Source organism: Scyliorhinus canicula, chromosome 12, assembly GCF_902713615.1.
Source record: "Scyliorhinus canicula chromosome 12, sScyCan1.1, whole genome shotgun sequence".
In the NCBI taxonomy this organism is placed as follows: domain Eukaryota; kingdom Metazoa; phylum Chordata; class Chondrichthyes; order Carcharhiniformes; family Scyliorhinidae; genus Scyliorhinus; species Scyliorhinus canicula.
The window spans coordinates 136777965-136785067 of record NC_052157.1 but is presented as its reverse complement, the minus strand read 5'-3'; the positions used below and the strand labels follow the sequence as shown (position 1 = coordinate 136785067).

General features: G+C 47.6%; 1 long non-coding RNA gene across 1 annotated transcript; it reads left to right on the top strand.

The window, feature by feature from the left end:
- Nucleotides 1-2381: 2381 nt before the first annotated feature.
- On the top strand, nucleotides 2382-6280 carry LOC119974652. The gene is made up of 2 exons (XR_005462547.1): nucleotides 2382-2478; nucleotides 5568-6280. It is a non-coding gene; the product is annotated as an uncharacterized LOC119974652 (long non-coding RNA).
- The last annotated feature ends 823 nt before the right edge of the window (nucleotides 6281-7103 follow it).

Sequence of the window (7103 nt, the reverse complement as noted above, 5' to 3'; positions counted from 1 at the left end):
GTCACAATAAAGGAACTCATTGTTCACCCAGGGCACAACTTCCTAGATTACTCTGTGCATCAGTGCAGCTGAGGACTCACGCACGGAATTATTGCACAGGGCTGAAGTGAACGTGTGTTGTAATAGTCAGCCTCGTTGTCAATTTGTCCTTCCAAAATATGATTTTTAAAAAATTGACACATTAAAGTTCAGTCTCAGTAAAATAATAGGGTTTGGTTATTTCTTTACATAGGTCTTTGCAGTCTGAAGAAATTAAATTGGTTCACGCCAGCAGAGTCAAAAGGGACACTTATCTGATTTTTCAGCACGTCCAATCTTTTTTCCGCTGAAGACCACAGGATGGATAGTTCAAACTTATATTGGAGACAAGCTTCCTAGCCTGACTGTCTCTTCTACCTGGTATGAAATTAAGAACCTTGGCAATATTTTCCAGGTCTATAGGAAGTGAAAACCGGTGCATTGAAAAATCATCTGCTGATTCACTACTAGCTCATAATCACACTTGCATTGTCCACTCATCTCACCCCATTGGTGTTAAGATATTTCTGTGGACTTTGAGCATCCATATTAGCCATGGTATAATGAATGTGTCTGGATCAGTGGAAAATTGCTTTTGACGTCACTGCAGCAGTTGATCACTTAAGAGTATAGCAATTTGCTCATTCGTGACTAAATTTATATTGTACTAGATTTAATCAGATGTGCTGTTAAATCACGCAGTAATGTATTCTGTTCCATTGAAGATATCTTCAAGGGAAGAATCAGAACGGGGCTTTTAAGAACAGAATTGTGTTCTTTATGTGGCAACATTATTCACAGCAGCAGTAAATATAGGCTCAGAGTTCAGAACAAAGGGGCAGAATTCTCCGTTTGGGAGACTAAGTGCTGACGCCGTGACTGAATGGGAGGGTGTTCCATGGTCCTGATGGGAAGTGCGATGACCGGAGCCATTCAGGACATGCTAATGGGCCAGCGCTGGCAACATGTGGAACTAGTGCAAATCCAACGCACGCCAGGATGGGATTCACTAGGGTCAGGGATGGCACTCAAGAGCCTGACAGACCACAGCTGCATGTAAGCACTCCTCTCCCCACACACTCTCATTTCAGCCAAGACGATGACACGATGGGGAGTGGCCTCGAGGTTTGCAGACGCAGAGTTCGTGATATTGCTGGATGCCATGGAGGAGTGGAAGGGCACCCTGTTCCCCAGGGTGTGAAGAAGGCCGCCACCCGCCGATGTCAACCAGTTGGGCTGGGTTGGCAGAGGCTATGAGCACCGTGGGCCCCACCGCGAGGGCCGGACAGCAGTGCCACAAGAAGCTGCTGCACAACCTCCTCAGGGCGGCTGGGTGAGTCACCAGCTCCTTGTCCCTGGCATCACCGTTCCCGCCCCAGATCCCACCCTCCCCTTCTGCCCTGAGGGTCTGTGGGTCCGTGTGATGGAATGGCTAGCATACATGCAGGGATCACCCGGGCGGACAGTGGAATGTGACACCGGGATGTTACACCGAGGCAGGAGACAGACTCTGTCAAACAATGTGGAGCACCTGAGCTCATCGCACCGTTAGAAACGGCGAGCGTAGATTCTCCGAGCGGCCTGTCGTGAAACACGGCTGGCACTACCCATGCCAGTGATACGCTCTGCGGCTCCTGTCCTGATCCCTCCGGGGTTGTCTACTGTGGGTGTCCTCCTTGGGTGGGCCATGTAATACCCCACCAGCAGAGTGGCACCTCGTTGTGGGGTGGAGGGGGATACTGTGTGCCACTGACCTATGCCATACTTTGTGGCATGCATGTGGGCAGTGCCAATGGACAGGGTGGGCGAGGGGATGGGCATGCTTTGGGACCGTAGCTGTAGTATGCCGTGAGCCCTGTGTGTATGCAAGGGCTGTGCCTACCTGTCTGGGGGCAAGATGGATGGAAGCAGGGGAGCAGTGACCATGTGGTGTGGGCTAGCTGATAGTGCCACTGGTGGCACATCTGTCCTGAGAGGGGCAGTGTGCGAGGGTGGGTGCCAAAGGCCATGGTGCACGCATTCAATATTCAGGGTGCACCCTGCTCTTCCCCTGCTCCCTTACAGTGGGGCAGTGCCTCAGATAGGTGCCTTGAGAAGTGACAGCACCTGGTTTGCCACTGACTGCATTGGACCACTTCCATCGCGTTGATGGGATGACAGGGTCTGAGGGTTCCTAGGGAGGTGGTTGGGGGGGGGGGGGTTTTCATATGGCCAATGGCGTTCTGCACGTTTACAGGTCAGTCAGCAGAGTGCACAGCCATATAACTGTCTTGCAGGCCATGGCAATGGCGGTCCGTGCTTGGACACCCTGGTCCTGGGGGACACCCCGAACCCAGGTACATCTCCTGGTTCCTCCCCCACCCCTCGCTATTCCCCTCGGTCCTGGCCCCTGGCAGAAGCGTGCCATCGTCACTTCCGGCTGGCGGAGACAGAGCATCGCGGGAGACTGGAGACTACCAGGTAGGACTAGTTAATGATATCTTAACGAATGCCACTGTACGTTTTGCACACTCTTACTGGCATGTGGCATGGAACGCATTCTCGCCGCCATTGGAAAATCGCGCCCAATACCTTTAATATCTGGCTAAGTTGAACACTGACTGAGTGGGGGGGTGGGAAGGGGGCATATAAATAAAAATTATTGTCGCATTTCATTATCTAAGGATAGAAATTATGATCGCCACTGGTACATGAATACCTAACACACGGGATTCCTCTCTTTTTATTAAGCACAGATGTTCATCCAGTTATTAATATTTTCTAAAATCACATGTAATAATTGTACACAATAGTAGCAATTATGCTTTATAGCCAATACTGTCAGAACTCTCTTGTATCTAGACACATTAGGGCAGCATGGTAGCACAGTAGCTGGCACAGTTGCTTCACAGCTCCAGGGTCCCAGGTTCGATTCCCGGCTTGGGTCACTGGCTGTGTGGAGTCTGCATGTTCTCCCCGTGTCTGCGTGGGTTTCCTCCGGGTGCTCCGGTTTCCTCCCACAGTCCAAAGATGGGCAGGTTAGGTGGATTGACCATGATAAATTGCCCTGAGTGTCCAAGCAAAAGGTTGGGTGGGGTTACTGGGTTACGGGGATAGGGTGGAAGTGTGGGCTTGGGTAGGGTGCTCTTTCCAAGGGCCGGTGCAGATTCGATGGGCCAAATGGCCTCCTTCTACACTGTAAATTCAATGATTCTATGATTAGTTATACCATATGGTCAAATACTCTTAAGTTAGATATACTACAGTCGCAAAGAAGATCTCCAATTAATTAGAATTTTCTAGTATTTTGTCTAGAAATCCCTAAAATGTTGTCTAATCTTTACTGGAGAATTCCAGGACATCTTCAATATTGTAAACTATCTGAGAGGTAAAGTAAACAACCAAACAACTATTATTTCCCAGAGGTGCAGTAATCACCACTGTAGAACAGTTCATTATAATATTTATGCCCTAATTAGATCGAGACTCCATACAGCTCTGCTAGTTTTAATCTGCCGCTGAGAATTAGCATCTTGCTGCTGTTCAACACTTTATCAAGTTTCCCAGCTAAGAACTCGACAACATAAAATTGGAGCTGAATTAAAATGTCAGTCAATTCCTAGCCCCGAGTCCAATACTGTACTGTTTGAGTTAGTGGCACTGGACTTTTTCCTGAAATAATTTTCTCACTGCCGCAGATGCATAGTCATTTTCGTTATAAAGCACTCCATGAAACAACTGCTGTTTGATAGTTTGATCTCAGGTAAGAACATGGGCCCCATGTCTGCGTGATCTCACCCCCACAACCCAAAGATGTGCGGGGTAGGTGGATTAGCAGCGCTAAATTACCCCTTAATTGGGAAAAAATAATTGGATACTCTAAATCTAAAAAAAAAGATGTGAACATGGGAAACAGGTATAATTGTGCGTGCGAAGGAAATTTAGTCAGCCAATACACAAATAATAAAGAACAGCCAATTAACACTGTTAAAATAACACATCCAATGTACAACATAACATTTCCTTTGGCAATACCTTCCAAACCTGCAACGTCTAATGCAGGGAAGGAAAAGGGCAGCAGGCACCTCGGAACACCACCACCTGCAGACCATCATGACTTGGAAATACATCACTGTACGTTCATTATCGCTTGGCCAAATTCTGAAGATGCTACACAGTAGCACCATGGGTGCACCTACACCACCTGGGACTGTGGTTCAAGAAGGTGTCTCACCATCAACTCTCAAGGACAATTTGCGATGGGCAATAGATACTGGCCTTACTCTCCGAATGGATAATTAAAAAAAAACTTATTTCTTTTATTGTAAATTTAGCTATTAAAGAAAAGATGCAGGGTTAGAAATGGGGAGCAAAGGTTCTTCCAAGGCAATTCTTTCAGAGTGAATGTTTTAAATCAATACTTCAGACTCCATGGGAAAAGAACAATGGCTGCGAAAAATTCAGCCACGGTCATTTATTTTGTGTGGGATCAGTGTCCATGGGCGGAATTCTCCGACCCCCCCGGGGGAGCCGGAGAATCGCCCGGGGCTGGCGTCAATCCCGTCCCCTCCGTGGCCCGAATTCTCCGCCACCCGGGAATCGGCGGGGGCGGGAATCGCGGCGCTCTGGTTGACGCGCCCCTCGCGGCGTTTCTCCGGCCCGCGATGGGCCGAAGTCCCGCTGCTGACAGTCCATTCCCGCCAGTGGGAATCAAAGCACGTCTGGTGCCTGCGGGATTGGCGGCGCGGGCAAGCGCCGGGGTCCTGGGGGGGGGGGGACGTGGGACGATTTGGCCCCGGGGGTGCCCCCATGGTGGCCTGGCCCACGATCGGGGCCCACCGATCGGCAGGTGGGCCTGTGCCGTGGGGGCACTCTTTTTCTTCCGCCCCGCCATGGCCTTCACCATGGCAGGGGCGGAAGAGACCCCTTCCCCTGCGCATGCACCGGTATGACGTCAGCAGCTGCTGACGCACCAGCGCATGCGCAGACTTTTGCCGGCCAGTGAAGGCCTTTCGGCCCCGGTTGGTGGGGCGCCAAAGGCCGTTCGCGCCGGCTGGCGGAGCGGGAGCCACTCCGGCGCGGGCCTAGCCCCTAAAGGTGCGGGGAATTCCGGGATTATGGTGATCAAAACTGGAATTTCAACATCCTTGCTTATCCTCACTGCTTCAACTCAGGAATCACATTGATTTTCATACACCATCAAACAAGTGCAGAGACAATACCTTAAAGGCTTTAATGGGCATGAACACCCACAGAGTTAGACTGCTTAGTTCCAGTTTTCATGTAGTATGAGTGAATTATAATTCTCCAGATTATTGAATCCAAAGGATATGAGTGAAATGAATACTTGATGGTGTTACTTATGATGTCCTGGATGTCTTTCCACCAAGCTCTCTGCGTTTTTCTGCACACAGTGATAATTTCACACAGCATTATTTTCTGAGTTTCAAAGTTGCAGTGCACACATTGGATTGAAAGCTATTAATGTTGTATTGATACACATGGGATGCATTTTGATGCATGATTGATGAAAGCAATAATTGACTATGTGGCTTGGATATTTTTCACAGCTCTCCTTCTTGTGACATACCAAAAAAATCGTAGCCTTATTTTCTTGCAGTGGCGGCTACAATCTGTTGCAAAAACAAAGAAACAGGCCCCATCATACCAACTTTGAATTGAAAACACCCCCTGTCTTGAAGATATTGCGTCGAAAAGATTTGGATCAAAAAATGCACCAATTTTCTTTCAAGAAATTAGATGGGGTATATATTTGTTTTTAACAACTGAACATAAAAGAATTGCGCAGCGAGAGGGTTTGGATGGCTACGGTTCCTGGCATGTCATCTACTCAACCCCATTTCCCCTTTGCTCTCGCCCAGGTGATGCCTAGTGCCCCACCAGTAAAGACAAGCTGCCGTATTTTGCAGGAGAAAAACATTGGGGCTATCGTCTCTCATCATTATGAAACAATAGTTATGTGAGGAGATGAAACAAGACTGCCTGATCTTTCCCAGATCTTTCCCAGTCCTGGCTTCTGTACCTTGTCAAGTGATTTGACATTCAAACACATGAAAAGCATGAAATTGCTGTACTTAACCACTAAAAATGGTGGAAAAACCTAAGGCTGATGCATTCAGGCTTACCTGAGTTTTTAACCACATGATCAGTCTTAATTTCAATGTAATTTATTTTGTAAACATTTTCTGTCTGTACCTTTTTATCTCGCTTTATTTCCCTTTCCACACTTGATTTTGCAATGAATTAAATGCTCTAACATGTACGCGCCTTTGTGTGTCTCATTGAGAATTCTTCTATCTGATTGGTTGAGGAGACAGTCATTGCTTTCCCCGCTCGCAGATGCCCTACTCCCTTTGTAGAGGACGCCATGCTGTGTCAGTTCTTTAATAACAGTAAGTTGCCATGCAAAAGTCCACAGGAAGACTGCACACAGCTGTAACTGTAATGAACTGCCAGCACTGCCCCTGTACTGCTGACTGTAAAATCTGGGCCTATATGTTTACATTGGTAACTGTCACACTGTCCCATCATTTTCCTCCACTTAACCCCTGTTTCTACAGCACACTGTTATTATTAGTCACAGGAGTGCTTGCGGCCTGACCTTGCTGAGGCCTGGTTCATTAGCCACTGGTGCATTGCCTAGAACTGTGTTCGGCAACATCAAACTCTTCAGCTTTGCTAAAGATGTGCTGGGAAGTGCCAATGAAAAGAATGAGCCTGGCCATGGAGAGTTTATCTTCGGGGTCCAGCCTACCATGCCAGACCCTGCCAGATGCTGTCATGAACAAGGTACACAATAAAATATAACAGCAGCTCTAATTAGCAAGTAAGGTTTGAATACTGGATAAAACAAAAGCAATTTTTTGAGACAACGAAAAGCACGTTATCAGACAAGGCAGCCAGGCTACATGGCCTGCTTAATCTCTACATAATTAAGGCAGTTTCAGTGGGCTTCACTCTCCAGCAACTGAGTGAAGCAATTTTAATCCAGCAATTAATTAATTTTAGATCCTATAATATCTTTAGGCATTCATACATCATTGAACCCCGAATCGATAGTCTTCTGTTTCCAAACTACAACTCTG